The following is a 21,208-nucleotide window of genomic DNA, read 5'->3' on the forward strand; positions in this document are numbered from 1 at the left end:
CTTGATCAAACGCCTTTTGAATGCCCATATGTATATAACTTCAATCACACCACCCTCATCAACGCTCTCCATTGTTTTATCAAAGAAATCCATCAAGCTTAACTCAGAACCACCTCTACTGTCGTTAAATTATCATTATTATATCGGGCCTTGGAGAGGCTACACCTGGAATATTGTGTGCAGTTTTGGTCTCTTTATCTGAAAAAGGATGTTCTCACTGTAGAGGGAGTGCAGCGAAGGTTTACGAGACTGGATGGCGGGACAGTCGCATGAGGAGAGATTGCGTCAGTTAGGATTATTTTCCCTGGAGTTCAGAAGAATGAGGGGGGATCTCATAAAATTATAACAGGACTTGACAGGGTAGATGCAGGAAGGATGTTCCCGATTGCGGGGGAGTCCAGAACCAGGGGTCATAGTCTAAGGATACGGGGTAAACCATTCAGGACTGATATGAGGAGAACTTTCTTCACCCAGAGAGTGGTGAGCCTGTGGAATTCGCTACCACAGAAAACAGTTGAGGCCAAAACATTGTGTGTTTTCAAGAAGGAGTTAGATATAGCTCTTGGTTCCAAAGAGATCAAAGGGTAAGGGGCGAAAGTGGGAACAGGTGACTGAGTTGGATGATCAGCCATGAATATGATGTATGGCGGAGAAGGCTCGAAGGGCCGAATGGCCTATCCCCGCTCCTATTTTCTATCAGTCTATGTTTCTATTAGACTGCTTATCCGACATCCAGTGCTGGGGAGCAGAAATTTCCTCAAATTAAATATTGGGAATACTGTAGCTATTATTTTCACTTCCCACTCAAAACTCCATTCCCTTGTTCCCGATTCCATCCCTCTCCCTTGTAATAGTCTGACAATAAGCTAGTCTGTTTGCAACTTCAGTGTCGTATCTGGCCAGGGAATGAGCTTCCAAAGACATCTTCGTGCCATCACTACAACTGCCTATTTTCAGCTTTGTAATAGCGCCCGACCTCGTGCCTGTTTCAGCTCATCTGCTACTGAAACCCTCATTCATGCTTTTCTTTCCTTTAGACTTGACAATTTTCTTTCATTTTTATTCTCTCATGGGATATGTGCGTCGCTGGGAAGGCCAGCATTTGTTGCCCATTCCTAATATTCCTTGAGAACTGAATGACTTGTTAGGTCATTTCAGAGGGCAGTTAAGAGTGAATCACATTGCTGTGGGTCTGGAGTCACAGGGAGGCAAGACCAGGTAAGGACAGCAGATTTCCTTCCTAAAGGACATTAGTGAACAAGATAGTGTTTTACAACAATCAATGAAAGTTTCATGGCACCATTACTAAGAGTAGCTTTCCATTCAAGATTTTAACACACTCCTGGCTCTTCTCACACATGCTACTCTTTGTAAACTTGAGGTCATCCAAACTGTGCTGATCTTGTCTTAACTCACACCAAATCTCTTTTCCCGATCACTGACCTACATTGGCTCCCAGGCAAGCAATGTCTTGATTTGAAAATTATCGTCCTTGTTGACAACTCCCTCCATGATTTCGCACCTCCCTATCTCTGTAATCTCCTCCAACCCAACAAACCCCCGAAATACCTGTGCTCCTCCAATTCTGGCCTCTTGTGCATCCGTAATGCTGCATCATTGGCAGCTTTGCCTTCAGCTGCCTCGGCCCCAAGTTCTCTAATATCCTCTCTGTCTCGCTGTCCACCTTTCAGGCACTCCTGAAACCCTACCTCTTTGACCAAGCTTCTTGTCATCTAACCTAATATCTCCTTTTAGTTTAGAAATACAGCACTGAAACAGGCCCTTCGGCCAACCGAGTCTGTGCCGACCATCAACCACCCATTTATACTAATCCTACACTAATTCCATATTCCTACCACATCCCCACCTGTCCCTATACTTCCCTACCACCTACCTATACTAGGGGCAATTTATAATGGCCAATTTACCTATCAACCTGCAAGTCTTTGGCATGTGGGAGGAAACCCACGCAGACACAGGGAGAACTTGCAAACTCCACACAGGCAGTGCCCAGAATTGAACTCGGGTCGCTGGTGCTAACCACTGCGCCACTGTGCTGCTCAATCTCCTGTTATGTCTCAGTGTTATACTTTGTTTTATAATGCTCCTGTGAAAAATGCCTTGCGATGTTTTGTTATTTTAAAGGCACTACATACGTATAAGTGGCGCTTGTTAAAGTTTGCAGACATGTTATGACATTATCGTATCTTTGCTGCTTTCCAGTAATTATCCCATGTTTATCCAAACAACGAATTATTTTCTCCTGGGTTGTGACCTCCAGAAATTTACCCAGTAGTGACGTTGGACTGATTGGTTAGAATTTCCAGGGTTTACCACATCTCTCTTCTTTTTAAACATTTGTAACCCTCCAGTCCTCTGGTCCCATCACATATTCCAGGAGGATTGAAAGATTCTGGCCAGTGCCTCCACTATTTCCACTATGATTTCTCTCATACATTCCATCCGGACTGGGTAAGTGTTCTACATAATTATGGTACAAAATATTCTATGTTATTATGGATGGTAAATGGTCAACTGAACTTGTTTGTTCAGTGACTGCAATTCATGTCAGTCTCCATGGACCCTAATTGTATCACTGGAGGATGTCCTTCTTCTATTAATAAGGACATATGTTCAGTGTGTTGTCCCACAATGTCAGCAAGAATATCACCCCTGCACTAACAGGGATCGACAGCTCCAGAGGGAGGGATAGTAAAGATCAGAATCTGAGAGCAATAGGTTGTAATCTTACAACTCTGGGTCGAAATCTGAGAACAATAGGTTGTAATGTTATGACAATGTATCAAAATTTGAGAACAATAGACTGGAATGTTATAACGATGGGCAGGACTTTCTCCTGGAATCTTTACATTCTTTCTACATTTTATGATCTGCTATCACTGGACACTCGGATCAAGCTCACACTTCTGTTGATTCAATTCATTTACTATCCTATGCTGGCTATGATTGGTGTCCCTGCTTGAACCATGTTTAACTGCATTACTGTCCTTATATGCCTTGCTTGTTGCTTTTGTTATGCCTGGCGAATCTCTTTCCCTCTGTATCCAACACTGGCCCTGAATTTCGGTTCAATAGCATCACTGCTGCTGACACTGTGGAAGCCTGGATCAATAAAACAGTGCAAGATGAGCAGTCGGGCCCTTCTGCCCTGGCCGTTCTTAAAGTGTTTTTCCCCCTCTCTATCTTCCCCGATTGTGATTTTGGCTCCATAGCACCGTTGGCACCAAAACTATGGAAGCCTTGGTCCATAAAATAATGGAATCTGCGAAAAAAGACAATTCGATCTCGGCCTGCGCAGTCACCATGCTGGGAATGGCTCCAGCCTGGACATACCGAGCATGTGGTGTCAGTGTTAGGAGGAGTTTGAATGAGACATCAATCTACCATTCCGACAGCTTTGATGTACGTCTTTGAAACTTGGTCTGTGCATGTCCACTGACCGCCTGTGTTTGTTACTCTCAGCTGAACATACATTAAGCAAGCAGCGCAAGGGACCCCCTCTAGTTTGATTTAAAAGGACCAGACATCGAACTTACAGGTGAGGGATTTTGACTTACTTCTGCAATTGTAAAGTTAGTGGAGGTGCTGTGGATATTTTTCTGTAGGTTGTGTTGTGAACTACTGCAGACATTCAGGAAGGACACATGAGTTGGTGAGCCAACTCTGGACGAGCTATAGGGACTATAGTTGCAGTGTGTCTGGGTCTGTAACATGAGCAACAAATGGAGCAGAGGCTGCAGAGATGGGATGTTGCTGCAAAGGGGGAGGGGTGGTCTCTGCCCTACTCACCAGGGGTTTTCCAATAGCACTTTTCCTACCTACACCGAACCCAGGAAGATTGTCTGAGGTGACTCCAATTCAATAAGGAGGTTGTCACAGAGCTATGTCACCTTCTGTAACACGACCTGGAGCCTCACATCAGTGTGAGGACGGAGCTGTCAGTGGCCGTTCAGGTCACAGTTTCATTGAATTTCTATGCATCCGAATCTTCTAGCGGTCGTTATATCCAACATAGAGTCACAGAGAGTGGTAGGGGAATAGTCCTAAATTGGACACAAGGAGGCCATTACTCCCAGCGAGTGCATGCAGGTTATCTGGCGAATAGCCCGTTCAGTCTCACTCCCCCGCCCGATCTCCATAGCCCTGCCAGTCCATTTCCATCAAGTGCCCATCGAGTTTCCTTTCAAAATCATTGATTGTCTACACTTCCACCACACTCGTGGGCAGTGAGTTGAAGGTTATTACTACACACTGCATAAAAAAAGATCTTCCACATATTCCCCTGCATATCTTACTCAGGCAAGAGAGAATCTGAACATCTCCCCTTGGCATTCAATAGCATTACGATCGCTGAATCATCCACTATCAACATCCTAGGAGTTACCATTGACCAGAAACTGAACGGAGGTAATTATATAAATACAGTCTCTACAAGAGCAGGTCAGAGGCTCGGATTCCTGCTGTGAGTAACTGACCTCCTGATTCCCCAAAGCCTGTCCACCATCTTGAAGGCACAAGTCAGGAGTGTGATGGAATACTCTCAAGTTGCCTGGATGGCTGCATTTCCAAAAACACTCAAGAAGCTCGACACCATCCAGGATAAAGCAGCCCGCTTGCCTGACACACCATCCACAAACATTCACTCTCTCTACCACCGACGCACAGTGGCAGCAGTGTGTCCCATCTCTGAGATGCACTGCAGCAACTCACCAAGGCTCCTTACAGAGCATCTTCCAAACCCCTGACCTCCGTCACTTAGAAGGACAAGGGCAGCAGATGCATGGGAACAAAACCACTTGCAGGTTCCCCTCCAAGCCACAAACCATCATGACTTGGAACTATATCGCCGTTCCTTTACTGTCACTGGGTCAAAATCCTGGAACTCCCTTCCTAACACACTGATGGTGTACCTACCCCACATGGACTGCAGCGGTTCAAGAAGGCAGCTCACCACCACCTCCTCAAGGGCAATTAGGGATGGGGAATAAATGCTGGCCTGGCCAGCGACGCCCCCATCCCATGAACGATACAACCTGCAGATTGTTTCTCTAGTCGTTGCTCCATCAGTTAATGGAAACGGTTTTTACTTATCTAACTGTTCTAAATTTGTCATAATCTTGTACTCCGCTATTATATCTCCCCTTTAATCTCCTTTGCTTGAGGGAGTTCAACCCCAGATGTTCCAACCTAACCTTGTAGCTAATGTCCTCCATCCCTGCAACCATTCTGTTAAATCTCCTCTGCACCGTCTCAAGGATCTTCACTTCCTTCCTCAAGTGTAGTTACCAGAACTGGATGCAATACACCTGCTGCAGCCTAACCAGAGCTCGACATAGGTCCATTATAACGTCCCTGCTTTTGTACTCAATGTGTATGTTTATGAATTTCAAGATCCCATATACTTTACTCACCACTTTCTCAACATGTCCTGCCACCTACAAAGATCGTTGAACATGCACCCCGGGTCCTTCTGTTCCGACACACTCTTTAGAACGGTGCCATTCATTATATATTGCCTGTCCGGATTCCTTCGGCTAAAATGAATCACTTCGCACTTGCCAGTATTAAATTCCATCTGATACCTCTCTGCCCACAATGCTGGCCTATCCATGTTCTGTTCCAGGCGATGCACTTCATCCCCAGTGCTAGAATAACGATCCTGCCGTTGCTAGGACTGTGTGTTATCCAGCGATGCACCAGTGAAGTGGGGGTGGCTGTCTACATCATTATTTTCTCACGCAGAAGGGAGGATCAGGATGAGAGGTCCCGTGGCTTTATTAGGACAGCGGGATTCCTGATGGTGTACTTGGCTCTGCCGAGCCCCCATATCAACGGGGAGCGGTGCAGGAACTGAAAAAAAAACCCTGACTCCATTAATATACAGTTGGTGTGTGAGCAGGCCCAGTATATAATGTTGGTGAATGTCCACTCCCCTGGCAGCAGCCACGATACCTTCAGTCGGAAGCAGTCAGCTGGTCCCAACATTTCTGGGCCTTCATGCAGAACCGGAATATGGCTCCTCGGAGGCAGATGTTTACCCCTCCATACACGGCTCATGATTCTACACCCCAGAAACAACCAATCCCCACCACTGCCACCCACTAACGTCATCAAATAATCCGTGAATAACGTAAGCAACGAAACCACCAGGAACATCGTGGAGCAGACCATCGGTGTGATGAAGCAATGCTTCCGATGTCTGAACCGCTCGGGGGGATCCTTCCAGTACACACTGGAGCAGGTGTCCGATTCATGATGTTCTTCTGCATCCTTCCAATCATCACCATCATGGGGACACAGGCATTGCCAACAGGAATCTGGAGGCCACCTCATGAGTACCAGGAGGAGGATGATGGGGAGGAAGAGGATGAATGGAAGATATTTCCTGGATGCCTTCAGCCAGGACAGGACAGTGTCTGCTAAGACTTGGGTTCCAAAAAGGCAACTTCCATTTACCATCATGGAGCCCTATTTCCCACCGTTACGTCCATCTGAGACGCCCCATCACCGTGTCCCCTGGTCCACAATCCTGCAATAAATGAATCACAGAATTACAGAATGATGAAAACACAGAAGGAGGCTATTCTGCCCATCCTAGCCACACCAGTTTTCCAAATGAGCAGTTCACCTAATTTCATTCTCCCATCGTCTCCCTGTAACACTGCACATTCTTCTGTTTCAGACAACTGTCTCATTCCCTTTTGAACGCCTCGATTAAATCTGCCTCCGTCACACTCTCAGGCAGTGCATTCCAGATCCCAACCACTCGCTGTGTGAAAAACTTTTCCCTCATGTTGCCTTTGCTTCGTTTGCCAATCACTTTAAACTTTTCTGCTCTCGTTTTGGACCCTGTCACAAGTGGAATCAGTTATCTTTATCTACTCTGTCCGCTCTCTTCATGATTTGGAGCACCTTTATCAAATCACCTCTCAGCCTTCCATTCTCCAAGGAAAACATTCCTAACTTCTCCAATCCATCTTTATAACAAAATTCCTGATCCCTGGAACCATTCTCGTGAACCTTTTCTGCACTCTCTACAATGCCCTCACATCATTCCTAAAGTGTGACGCCCAGAACTGGACACAACACTCCATCTGAGGAAGGACTAGTGTCTTACATAACTTCCCTGCTCTTGTACTCGATGCCTCTATTAATAAAGTCCAGGATACTGTATGCTTCATTCACCACTCCCTCAACCTGTCCTGCAACCTTCAATGAAATATATACATATACAACCAGCTCCTTCTGCTCCTGAACCCCCTTAGAACTGTTCCCTAGACTTTATATTGTCTCTCCCTGTTCTTCCTTCCTAAATGGATCACTTTTCATTTTTCTGCACTGATCCTCATCTGCCACGTGTCCACCCATTCCATTAATCTGTCTATGTCCTTTTGAAGTTCTATCAATTACAATTCACAGTACTTTCAAGTTTCGAATAATCTGGAAATTTTGGAATTGTGCCCTGTACAACAAGGTTTAGATCATAAATATATATTAGGAAAAGCAAGAGTACCTGGGGCACTCCACTATGAGCATTCGTCCAACTCGAAAAACATCCATTAACCAACACTCTCCGTTTTCTGTTATGCAGACAATTTCGTATCCGTATTGCTACTATCCCCTTTAGTCCAGGAGCTATAAATTTACTCACTTGTCTGTTGTATGGCACTGCATCAAACACCTTTTGAAGGTCCTTGTATACCACATCAACAGCATTGCCCTCAACAAGCCTCTTTGTTACCTCTTTAAAAACTCCAGCAATCATGATTTTCCTTCATGAAATCTGTGCTGGCTTTACTTAATTAATCGGCATTTGATCCTGTAACTATTCATTTTGGCCCACATCATTCTGTCTCGAATTTCCCCCACCACCGAAGTTTAACTGACTGGCCTGCAGTTTCTAGGTTTATCGTTGCACCCTTTTTTGAACAAGGGGGTAACGTTTGGAATTCTCCAGTCTGCTGGCACCACTCCAGAATCTAACAAAGACTGGAAAATTATGGCCAGTGCCTCAGCATATTCCACTCTCACTTCCCTCAGTATCCATGGATGCATCTTATCCGGCCCTGGCACGTTATAAAGAACAAAGAAGAAAAAAAATTACAGCACAGGAACACGCCCTTCGGCCCTCCAAGCCTGCGCCGAACCAGATCCTCTATCTAAACATGACGCCTATTTTCTGAGGGTCTGTATCTCTTCACTTCCTGCCCATTCATGTATATGTCTAGACACATCTTAAAAGACGCTATCGTGCCCGCGTCTACTACCTCCACTGGCAACGCGTTCCAGGCACCCACCACGCTCTGCGTAAAGAACTTTCCACACATATCCCCCCTAAACTTTTCCCCTCTCACTTTGAATTCGTGACCCCGGGTAATTGAATCCCCCACTCTGGGAAAAAGCTTCTTGCTATCCAGCCTATCGATACCTCTCATGATTTTGCACACCTCAATCAGGTCCCCCCTCAACCTCCGTCTTTCTAATGAAAATAATCCTAATCTACTCAACCTCTCTTCATAGCTAGCGCCCTCCACACCATCCTGGTGAACCTCCTCTGCACCCTCTCCAAAGCATCCACATCCTTTTGGTAATGTGGCGACCAGAGCATCACGCAGTATTCCAAATGTGGCCGAACCAAAGTCCTATACAACTGTAACATGACCTGCCAACTCTTGTACTCAATACCCCGTCCGATGAAGGAAAGCACGGATCCCTGTGGAACACCACTGGTCACACGTCTCCATTTTGAGAAACTCCCTTCCACTGCTACTCTCTGTCTCCTGTTGCCCAGCCAGTTCTTTATCCATCTAGCTAGTACACCTTGGACTCCATACGCCTTCACTTTCTCCATCAGCCTACCATGGGGAACCTTATCAAACGCCTTACTGAAGACCATGTATATGACATCTACAGCCCTTCCCTCATCAATCAACTTTGTCACTTCCTCGAAGAATTCTATTAAGTTGGTAAGACATGACCTTCCCTGCACACAACCATGTTGCCTATCACTGATAAGTCCATTTTCTTCCAAATGGGAATAGATCCTATCCCTCAGTAACTTCTCCAGCTGCTTCCCTACCACTGACGTCAGGCTCACCGGTCTATAATTACCTGGATTATCCCTGCTACCCTTCTTAAACAAGGGGACAACATTAGTAATTCTCCAGTCCTCCAGGACCTCACCCGTGTTTAAGGATGCTGCAAAGATATCTGTTAAAGCCCCAGCTATTTCCTCTCTCGCTTCCCACAGTAACCTGGGCTAGATCCCATCCGGACCTGGGGACTTGTCCACCTTAATGCCTTTTAGAATACCCAACACTTCCTCCATCCTTATGCCGACTTGACCTAGAGTAATCAAACATCTGTCCCTAACCTCAACATCCGTCATGTCCCTCTCCTCGGTGAATACCGATGCAAAGTACTCGTTTAGAATCTCACCCATTATCTCTGACTCCACGCATAACTTTCCTCCTTTGTCCTTGAGTGGGCCAATCCTTTCTCTAGTTACCCTCTTGCTCCTTCTATATGAATAAAAGGCTTTGGGATGTTCCTTAACCCTGTTTGCTAAAGATATTTCATGACCCCTTTTAGCCCTCTTAATTCCTCGTTTCAGATTGGTCCGACATTCCCGATATTCTTTCAAAGCTTCGTCTTTCTTCAGCAACCTAGACCTTCTGTAAGCTTCCTTTTTCCTCTTTGCTAGTCTCACAATTTCACCTGTCATCCATTGTTCCCTAATCTTGCCATTTCTATCCCTCATTTTAACAGGAACATGTCTCTCCTGCACGCTGATCAACCTCTCTTTAAAAGCCTCCCACATATCACATGTGGATTTACCTTCAAACAGCTGCTCCCAATCTACATTCCCCAGCTCCTGCCGAATTTTGGAATAGTTGGCCTTCCCCCAATTTAGCACTCTTCCTTTAGGACCACTCTCGTCTTTGTCCATGAGTATTTTAAAACTTACGGAATTGTGATCACTATTCCCAAAGTAGTCCCCTACTGAATCTTCAACCACCTGGCCGGGCTTATTCCCCAACACCAGGTCTGTGTTCGTCTATTAGTGGACTCTGATTTTAGTCTTTTCATCATTGGTGGTTGTACCTTCAGTTGCCTGGGCCCTAAACTCTGAAATACTCTCTCCACACTTCTCCACCACACGTTCTGCCTTTAAGACACTCCTTAAAACCTCCTTTTCTGATCCAGCTTTTTGCCATCATACCTTCACTCTCGTTATGTGACTTATTCAAGAGGGCATAGACAGGGTGGTGGAATGGGCAGAAACAACAAAAACAACTGCCCATTCCACCACCCTGTCTATGCCCTCTTGAACTCTATTAATATCTTCCTCACCCTTCACTGCTCTTCAACGGTTCATGACTTCGGCAAATGTCAACACCGTGACCTGAAGCCGGAAGTCTGAGGCATTATTGTCTGTCAGAAGCAGCAGTGGTACTAGTGGAACCCTTGAGTACTGCACTGTATACCTCCCTCCAGTCTGAAAAACATTCATTCAACACAATGTTGATAAAAGACCTCCTGTAATCTGTTACTCACCTCGTCAATATTTACTGGGGTCTGCTTTATTATAAACCTGCTAGTACTCATGTTTGATTTAATCCTCTTATTTTAATAACTTCTTGATCCACTCCTGATTCCAGTTGAAATCCGTTGGTTAAAAAATTCTATTTCCCAATCCAATCATGATTGTATAATTTAAACCCTGGAATTAAATGGCTTTTCAGGAGCCAGGATAGAAGGCGGAGGGGCCCAGACAGTGGTGATGTAGACAACATTCCTACCCAGAGATCACCTGAGGTCTCTAAGTGGAACTACACGATCGGTTGATGGGAGCCCCGCAACTTGTGCAGGACGCCCAGCAAAACAAGACAGCCCCTCTGCAGAATTGGGGGAGGCCTCCTCCGAAGGGTAATACGTGGCCCATGGAACGGCACCCAACAGCAAAGTCTTCTTCTGCATTAAACCCCTCCGCAATCAGCCAGCCCCCTCACCACCTTCCAGGAGCTATCAGACTGGACCCTGATACCCCACCGCACTTACCTGGTGAATGGGACTCCAAGGCTGCTCTGATCCTACGCCTGGTGCAGTATCAGCAGTGGCCCATGCTCCTTGGCTGGCCGCAGCCATCCCACATAATTTATCTGAGGTCCCTGGTTCTGGCTATGGTGCTGCTCCCAGGGCTGGTGCACTGTCAGCAGTTGTCCCTCCTCCGTAGCCAGCCCCAACATCCCCACCACACAGACTTGGCTCTGGTGTCTGCAGGATAGGCATTGGTCTTGTACTGAGCAGTGGCCCTCCCTCCCTCTATTTCCTTATAGTTCCGAGGCGACAGTCTCACATATACCTTGGCTATGGATGTCCAAGAATGGTCCTGGTCCCAGGCCAGCTGTAGTACTGGCAGTCACCGCGTTCCCTGACTGATCCTGGCTATCTTATCAGCCTTATCGGAAGTCCAACCTCGAGTGACATTCCTTGTCCCTGGACCTGTGTAGTACTCTCTGTGGCACCCGGTCATTGACGGGCCCTGAAACCCCGCAACACTTACCTTTAGTGTCGGGGTCCAGCATGCCAACTAGTTCCAGGTCTGGTGTAGTACCGATATTGGGCCCCAGACTCTGACGGGTCCCCACGAAACCCCTGAACCTATCTGGGATTTGGGACTCCAGTAATATTCCGGGTTTCAGGATTGGAGTAGTTCTGGCAGTGACACCCACTCCCTGACCAGACCCAGAGGACCATAAACACTTATATGGGGTCCAGGCTCTCCAGACATGCTCCTAGTCCTCTGCCTGGTATATTACTGGCAGTGGCCCCGTCTATCTGACTGGCCCTGGGGTCCTCGCCACATTTGCCTGGGGTCTAGGTCCCCAGTGATGGTCGTGAACACAGGCCTTGTGTAGTGCTAGCAGTTCCACTGCTCCTGGTGGTGTTGCCAATACCACTGAGCCGCTGGCCCTCTGATTGTTCAGTAACTTTGGCAGGTGGGATCCCCATCCTAAAAGTGATGCGGACAAGGGCACCAGGCAGTTAACTTCCTGGGCGCCACTGAATTGCACTGTGTGAGCTCCAAATTGCCAAGTCGGGCTCACCTCTTATTTTCAGTCCGCTGTTACAAACTCTGCTGGCTCCGCCAATCTTAACTCTCTGTTTCGAGCAGAAATCCCTGTCACTGGTGCAATACTTATAGACATACAGAACGTGGTAACAAATGTACAAAACTCACCTGAAATCCTTCAAGCTGTGTTTTTTTACTCCTAACTGATGCATAATTTCCTGATAATTTCCCTTGTTTACAGTTAACCTAGTGACGATTGAGATAATTTGTTTAATTGATTTTTCAGTGGACTCATTCCCAATTATTGCTTTTAAATATTTGGATTCCGGACTGCCTGTCACCGGTGAGGGAATCTCTCAATCAGTCCAACATTTAACTTTCCATACAAGAGCAAAGTGCTGCAGATGCTGGAAATCTGAAATAACATCAGAAAATTCTGGAAATATTCAGCAGGTCTGGCAGCATCTGTGGAGAGAGAAACAGAGTTAATGTTTCAGGTCAGTGACCCTTCATCAGAACTGGGAGAGATGAGCGAAGGAACGGTTTTTAAACAGCCTGGTCTCACCAAATGTGTCACACGCTACCTGGTGGCCATGTCAGTGGCGGATCTACTGGTCATTATCCTCCACCTGATATTGAGACACATTCCCATTCTTCTTTGGGAACTGTTTCAGTTCCTGTTGTTCATTCCCGTGTGTAATATCCACACCATCCTGCTTAATGCAGCCACAGACTGTTCTGTTTGGTGCACCGTCACTTTCACCTTTGATCGATTTGTGGCCATTCATTGCCAGAATTTGAAAAGTAAATATTGCAGCGAGAAAACGGCTGCTGTGGTGCTGGGAACAGTGACTGTGATAAGTTGTTTAAATAACATCTGCTGGTATTTTATATTAACAAGTCAGTATCGGCTGGGGAACCTCCCCTGGGTTTGTAATGTAACTGAGGATGTTGCGGAATCTCGTGTCTGGGGAACAATCGAGTTCCTCCATTACTTTCTAACCCCGGGGCTCCCATTTGTGGTGATTCTGCTGCTCAACGCTCTCACAGTCAGTCAAATGTTAGTGAACCGCAGAGGACGCAGAAGATTCCGGGCTCACAGCAGTGGGGAGAGTCGCAGAGACCCAGAGATGGAGAGTCGAAGGAAATCCCTAATTTTACTGTTAGTTATCTCGGGGAATCATTCTGATATGGACCCTGTTAATGGTGAACTCGATATGGAACCGGATGGAGCATTTGGGGTCTGTGTCTGCTAATCTAGCTGTGTTTCTGCAGGAATCGGGCTTCATGTTGCAGCTCCTGAGTTGCTGCACAAACACTGCGATTTGCGCCGTGACCCAGACTCAGTTCAGAGAGCAGTTGAAGAATATGCTGAAATATTCCCTTACTGCAATTGGTAAACTCATTCAAAGATGAGAAGCACTGAATCACTATTTCCAGCAGCTGGGGGGGCGGGGCCTATCACTATGGATACAGATCAGGGGCGGGGCCTGACACTATGCTGACTGAGCGGGGGACGGGATTGTCTGTCGAGACAGAGCGGATGTCGGAACTGTCGCTGTGGTGACATAGCGGGGACGGTTCTGCCGATATGGAGACAGAGCGGGGTGGGGCCTGTCATTATGCTGACTGAGCGGGGGAGGGAGCTGAAGCTATGGTGACAAAGCGGGGGTGGGGCTTGTCGCTATGGTGACAGGGCAGGGTGGCGGTGCCTTATGTGATGGTGGCAAAGTGGAGGGCACGGATCTCGGTACCGTGAAAGAGCGGGGATGGAGGGGGTGTGGCTCAGCCTGTCGCTGTGTTCACTGAACGGGGGCAGGGTCTGTCGCTATGGTGACAGCCGAAGGCTGGGGCCTGAAGCCAAGGTGAAGAAAGAGTGGGGGCAGATTCTCTGCCCCATGATGACGGGGGAGTGGGAGCGATACCTGTCTCCCATGGTGGCGGGGAAATGAAGGCGGAGCTCGTTACCCATTGCGGCGGGAGAATGGGGGTGGAGCCTGTTCCCTTGGTGAAGAGTGTATGGGGGCCGGGTCTGTTCTCATGGTGACAGGGAAACGACAGTCGGAATTTTGCATCATCATTTGTAATCTTGAAAATCTCTTTATATTACTCAGAACCCTTTATAATTTTTAATTACCATTTATAATCATTCTAAACCGTTACACCCATTTAAACCCTTTATAATACGCTATGACGATTTGTAACTTAGTTTAATCCTTTGTAGCACTATATAATCCCTTGTAACTTGTTGAATCTTCCATAAGCTTTTTAACCGTTCATAATCCTTTTTAATTATTTATAGCACTTTATAATCGTTTACGGTTGTATATTACCGTGTATAATCGTTTGTAACTGTTTATAATCCTTTATAACCCTTGCTAACCGTTTATTACCCTGTATGAACCATTATACTAATTTACAACCAGCGACATCTCATTTATTCACTGCCGTGGACAGAAAACCCTGAAAATGATCGCCGTGGAATGCTCTCGTTTTATAATGGTCGCAGTGTATGACAATGAAATAGCCACAGAGCATATCACTTAAAATGGCCATCGTGCAAATCATTTAAAATGGCGGAAGCGCATGGCATTGCAAATGCTGGCAGAGCATGTCACTCAAAATGGCTCCCGTGCATGTCATTTACAAGAGCCAGCGGGCATATCACTTCAAATAGTCTCACTGCATTCCACTTAAAATGGCCACAATGCGTGTCACTTAAAATGGCTGCAATGCACGCCAGTTAAAATAGTCACACTGCATGCCACATTAATGGTCGCAGTGCATATCACTCAAAATGGCGGTAGTGCATATCACGCAAAATGGCGGCAGTACATGCCATTTAAAATGTTCACTCTGCAGCTCGCTTAAAATGGTTGCACTGCATATCTATTGAAATGGCCACATGGCATGTCACTTAAAATTATCGCGGTGCATATCCTGTGAAACGGCCGCAGTGCATATCACTTCAAATGGTCGCACTTCATTTCACTTAAAATGGCTGCAGTGCATGTCACTTAAAATTGCTGCACAGCATGTCACCTAAAATGGTCGCAATTCATATCATTTAAGATGGCTGCAGGGCAAGTCATTTCAAATTGCCGCACTGTATCTCACTTGAATGGCTGCATGCATACCACTTAAAAGCGCCACAGTTCAGATCATTTAAAATGGTTACAACAAATATCACTTAAAATGGTTGCACCACATATCACCTGCAATAGTCAAAATGCAGATCATTTAAAGTGGTCGCATTGTAAATGGCATACAATGATCGCGCTGCATATCAGTGAAAACTGTCGCACTGAATATCCTTTCAAATGGCCACACTGCACCTCACTTAAATGGTTGCACTATTTATCACTTTAAATGGTCGCATTACATATCACTTAATACGGCCACAGTGCATGTCACTTAAAATGGTCGTATACACATCACTTAAATATGCCACAGTGCACATCATTTAAAATGGCAATAACAAATGTCAGTTAAAATGACCGCAATGTGTGTCACTGAAATTGTCTTCTTTTTATTTATTCTTGGGATGTGGTCATCGCTCGATGGACCAACATTTATTGCCCATCCCTATTTGCCCTTGAAAAGGTGGCGGTGAGCTGCCACTTTGAACTGCTGCGGTCCGTGTGGGATGCAGGTACACCCAGAGTGTTGTTAGGAAGGGAGTTCCAGGATGTTGACACAGCTCCCATGCATCTGTTGCCCTTGTTCTACTCGGTGGCAGAGTTCGCCGTTTGGAAGGTGCTGTCTAAGGAGCCTTGGTTGCAGTGCTTCTTGTAGATGGTATGCTTTGTTGCCACTGTGCGTCGGTGGTGAAGGGAGTGAATTTTTGTGTATGGGGTGACAATCAAGTGGGCTGCTTTGTCCTGGATGGTGTCGATCTTGTTCAGTGTTGTTGGAGCTGCACCCATCCAGGCAAGTGGGGAGCATTCCATCACACTTCTGACTTTTGCCTTGTAGATAGCGGACAGACATTGGGGAGAATGGATTGGGTTAGTCACCGCAGAATTCCTAGCCTCTGATCTGCCATATCACTTAAAATGGTGGCACTGCATGTCACATAAAATGTTTTTACACATTCATATTAAGAATGCCACACTGCCTGCTACTTAAAATGGCCACAGTGCATAACACTTAACTGGTTACTGCATATCACTTGAAATAGCCGCACTGCATGTCAGTTAAAATCACTGCCACAGAAAGGTAACACTTCAAATGACCACTATGATTTGCTCTTATTTTAAAATGGCTGTCGTGCATATCACCTAACCATTGACTAAATTCCACTGAGCGGAAACAGAAGCGTTATTCTGGACTGATAAGAAATCTTCGCATAGGGTCTACTTGATGGCTTCAATCTTTTCTCTGTAGGGGTGGACACTCCCTATTCTGCGTCGTGAATTAACCTGTTTGTGTCACATTGAAAGGCCAGGTCGAAATCAACCAAAGGGTTAAACCAGTTTCAAAACTCAAGCGCCGAAATCCAATAGGAACACATTTAACTGAGGCATCAAAGCTCAGCTCCTGAGAGGAAATTCACTCTCAGTGTAGTAAAGAGAGACACAAACGCATAGAGACCAATCCGATGCTGCTGCAGGGTAAAGACCTCTGTCCAGGGAAGAGGAATATACTGTCCAACAAAAGTCCTCATCCCAAAACTCTCTCTCTCTCTTTCCATCTTGTCATGAAATTTTTCGAAGCAAGAGCAAATGTTCCCAGGAGGCGAGGGAAAACGAAAATTGGATAAATCAAAACACGAGATGCATAATAAGAGGGACAGAAAGATTCCAAAGCTTCTTGTCTCAGTTACATCAATATTCTCATTCCATTACAAACAAATGCCGCTTAGAAAACAGAGGATTGAAAGTGATCAAGATTGAGACAGAGGGATACTGAGAGCACACAACCCACACACACCAGACTGAGATACATGTCCATTCCCTGGCAGAGAGGGAGGGGAGAGGATTTGGGATTGGGACTGGCTCCCTTCCCACCTAGAAAAACACCAGGTCAGCAGTTTGTGTCCACCCACTGAGTGTAACATGTTACGATGTCTCTCAATCTGTTCCCTTTGCGTCCTGTCCACTGACACAGGATAGAAATTGTTTGACTGGTTACACCTTCTCCTTCCCAAAATCCACAAACTGGACTGTCCTGGCAGACCCATTGTATCAGCCTGTTCCTGCCCCACTGAACATATTTCTTCCAATGTTGACTTTATCTTTTCTCCTCTGGTCCAGTCTCTTCCCACCTTGACTCTTCTGGCGCCCTACTTCATTTGACAATTTTCAATTTCCTGGCCCTAACCGCCCCCTCTTCATTATGGACGTCCAATCTCCCAACATCTCCATCCCCCATCAGGACGATTTGTGGGCTCTCCGCTTCTTCCATGAACAGATGCCCAATCAGTCCCTATACACCACCACCCTCCTCCACCTGGCTGAACTTGTTCTCACATTGAACAACTTGTCCTTCAACTCCACGCACTTCCTTCAAATAAAAGCTGTCGCTCTGGGTATCCACATGGGTCCTAGTTATGCCTGTCTTTTTGTGGGATATGTCGAACGTTCCTTGTTCCAGTCCTCCTCAGTCCCCCTCCCCCAAATCTTTTTTCCGGGACATTGATGACTGGATCGGAGCAGTTTCCTGCTCCTGCCCGAACTGGAAAACTTGATCAACTTTGTCTATAATTTCCAACCTTCTATCACTTTCACATGATCCATGTCCGACACTTCCCTTCCTCTTCTAGACTTCTCTATCTCCATCTCTGCGGATAGGTTGTTCCCTAATATCCATTATAAGCCCACTGACTCCCACAGCTACCTCGACTATACTTCTTCACACCCTGCCTCCTGTAAGGACTCCATTCCATTCTCCTAGTTTTTCCATCTCCCACGCATCTTCTCTGATGATGCTACCCTCCATGACAGCGCTTCTGATATGTCTTCCTTTTTCCTCAACTGAGGATCGCCCCCACCTCCACTGTGGTTGACAGGGCCCTCAACCGTGTCCGGCCCATTTCCCGCACCTCTACCATCTCTCCTTCCCCTCCTTGCCAAAACCACAGTGGCTCTGTGGTTAGCGCGGCAGCCTCACAGCTCCAGGGACCCGGGTTCGATTCTGGGTACTGTCTGTGAGGAGTTTGCAAGTTCTCCCTATGTCTGCATGGGTTTTCGCCGGGTGCTCTGGTTTCCTAACACATCCAAAAGACTTGCAGGTGATAGGTAAATTGCCCATTGTAAATTTCCCCGAGTTTCGGTAGGTGATAGGGAGTACGAGATTATTGTAGGGTTAGTATAAACGGGTGGTTGTCGGTCGGCACAGACTCGGTGGGCTGAAGGGCCTGTTTCAGTGCTGTATCTCTAAATAAATGGTAAATAAATAAAAACCGCGACAGGGTTCCCCTTGTCCTCATTTTCCACCCCATCAGCCTCCATATCCAAAGGATCATCCTCCGTCATTTCCGCCACCTACAGCGTCCCTTCCCCTGTCAGCATCGCGAAGGGATCGTTCCCTCCGTGACACCCTGGTCCACTCCTCCATTACCCCCACCACCTCGTCCCCTTCCCATGGCACATTCCCCTGCAATCGCAGCAGGTGTAATACCTGCCGATTTACCTCTTCTCTCCTCACTATCCCTCGCCCCAAACACCACTTTCAGGTGAAGCAGCGAATTACTTGTACTTCTTTCAATTTAGTAGATGGGATTCGCTGCTCACAATGTGGTGTCCTCTACATTGGGTTCACCAATAGCTGAAGCATTAAGATAAGGCTGGAGCATTTGCAAAAATCTTCAGCCAGACGTGCCGAGTTGATGATCCATCTTGGCCTCCTCCTGAAGTCCCCAGCATCACAGATGCCAGTCTGCAGCCAATTCGATTCACTCCGCGTGATATCAAGAAATGACTGCAGGCACTGGATACTGCAAAAGCTATGGGCCCTGACAATATTCCGGCAATAGGACCGAAGTCCTGTACTCCAGGACTTGCCGCGCCACTAGACAAGCTGCTCCAGTACAGCTGCAACACTCGCATCTACCCTGAAATGTGGAATATTGCCCAGTTATGCCGTCTACACAAAAAAAGCAGGAAATGTCCAACCCGGCCAATTACCGCCCCATGAGCCGACTCTCAATCATCAGTAAAATGATGGAAGGTGTCATCAACAGTGCCATTTAGCGGCACTTGCTTAGCAATAACCTGCTCAGTGACGCTCAGTTTGGGTTTCGCCAGGGCCACTCAGCTCCTGACCTCATTACAGCCTTGATTCAAACATGGACAAAAGAGCTGAACTCAAGAGGTGAGGTGATAGCGACTGCCCTTGACATCAAGGCAGCATTTGACCGACTATGGCATCAAGGAGCCCCAGCAAAACTGAGGTCAATGGGAATCAGGGGGATAACCCTCCGCGGGCTGGAGTCATACCGAGCACAACGGAAGATGGTTGTGGTTGTGTGAGGTCAATCATCTGAGCTCCAGAACATCACTGCCGGTGTTCCTCAGGGTAGTGTCCTAGACCCAACCATCTTCAGCTGCATCATCAATGACCTACCTTCAATCATAAGGTCAGAAGTGGGGATGTTCGCTGATGATTGCACAATGATCAGCACCATTCGTGACTCTGCAGATACTGAAGCAGTCTGTGTAGAAATGCAGCAAGACCTGTACAGCATCTTCCAAACCCGCGACCTCTACCAACTCGAAGGACAAGGGCAGCAAATACATGGGAACACCACGACCTGTAAGTTCCCCTCCAAATGACACACCATCCTGACTTGGAACTATGTCGCTGTTCCTTCAATGTCGCTGGGTCAAAATCCAGGAACTCCCTTTGTAACAGCACGATGGGTGCTCCTACGCCAAATGGACTGCAGCGGTTCAAGAAGGCAGCTCACCACCACCTTCTCAAGGGCAGTTAGGGTTGGGCAATAAATGCTGGCATAACCAGTGACGCCCATATCCCATGAATGAATGAAAAAAAACGCAAACTGGGTGACCGCTTTGCGGAACACCTCCGCTCAGTCTGCAAGCTGGACCCTGAGCTACTTGTTGCTTGCCATTTCAACACTCCCCCATGCTGTCATGCTCATATCTCTGTCCTGGGACTGCTGTCGTGTTCCAGTGAACATCAACGCAAGCTCGAGGAACAGCACCTCATTTACCGATTAGGCACATTGCAGCCTGCCCGTCTTAACATTGAGTTCAATAATTTCAGAAGATGATGGGCTCCATTTTACTTGTATTTTCAGTTACTTTTTCTTTTTCCTTATTTAAATATTTTTTCGTGTTTATTTTATTTCATCCTCGTTTGTTCAGTTTGCTTCCCCACTGTTTTTTTCATGTTTGTACTTGCGGTTGTTTAATCTTCAGTCTGTCAACACCCGATCAGTACTCGTGCGTTATCTTTCAACACAACATTAACATATTGTTTGCCTTTGCTCAACGACCTTCTGGTCAGCTTTTCTGTGACCTTGTCCTATTTACACCTTCCCCTTTGTTATCTCTTGCCCCACCCCCGCTTTACTTGCTTATGACCATTTACATTTCTAACATTTGCTCGTTCTGAAGAAGGGTCACTGACCTGAAACGTTAACTCTGCTTATTTCTCCACAGATGCTGCCAGACCGGCAGAGTATTTCCAGCATTTCTTGCTGTTATTTCAGATTTCCAGCATCCGCAGTATTTTGCTTTTATTATTATGACCAGGAGATCTGTTTTATTGATTTGATATCTTTAACTCCAAGTCCTTGTCGGGAATATTACTGCAATTTTCAAATATCTGATTCCACTCACAGAGACTGGGGAATGAACCAGTGACACCGGTCAATTCCACAGACAGCTCATACTAAATATTAAACCCAGTATGTTCCATCTGTCGTTCCCTTTCTCCATGTCTGCACCGGATTTTCTTGCGGTTTCAGAAACCTGATGTCAGGACCACATAGAAGGACCTGAGCCTGCTCTTCCCAGCAATGAGATTGATGGAACAACATGCCCGGTACATAGCTTCCTAAATTTCTGCTCTGAGCTCGCTGTCCAATAAAGGGCACAGAGCATGTTCCCGCTGCTCTTAGGTCAGAAGGCAAGCAGCTCTGGT

Source organism: Heterodontus francisci, unplaced genomic scaffold (assembly GCF_036365525.1).
Source record: "Heterodontus francisci isolate sHetFra1 unplaced genomic scaffold, sHetFra1.hap1 HAP1_SCAFFOLD_236, whole genome shotgun sequence".
In the NCBI taxonomy this organism is placed as follows: Eukaryota; Metazoa; Chordata; class Chondrichthyes; order Heterodontiformes; family Heterodontidae; genus Heterodontus; species Heterodontus francisci.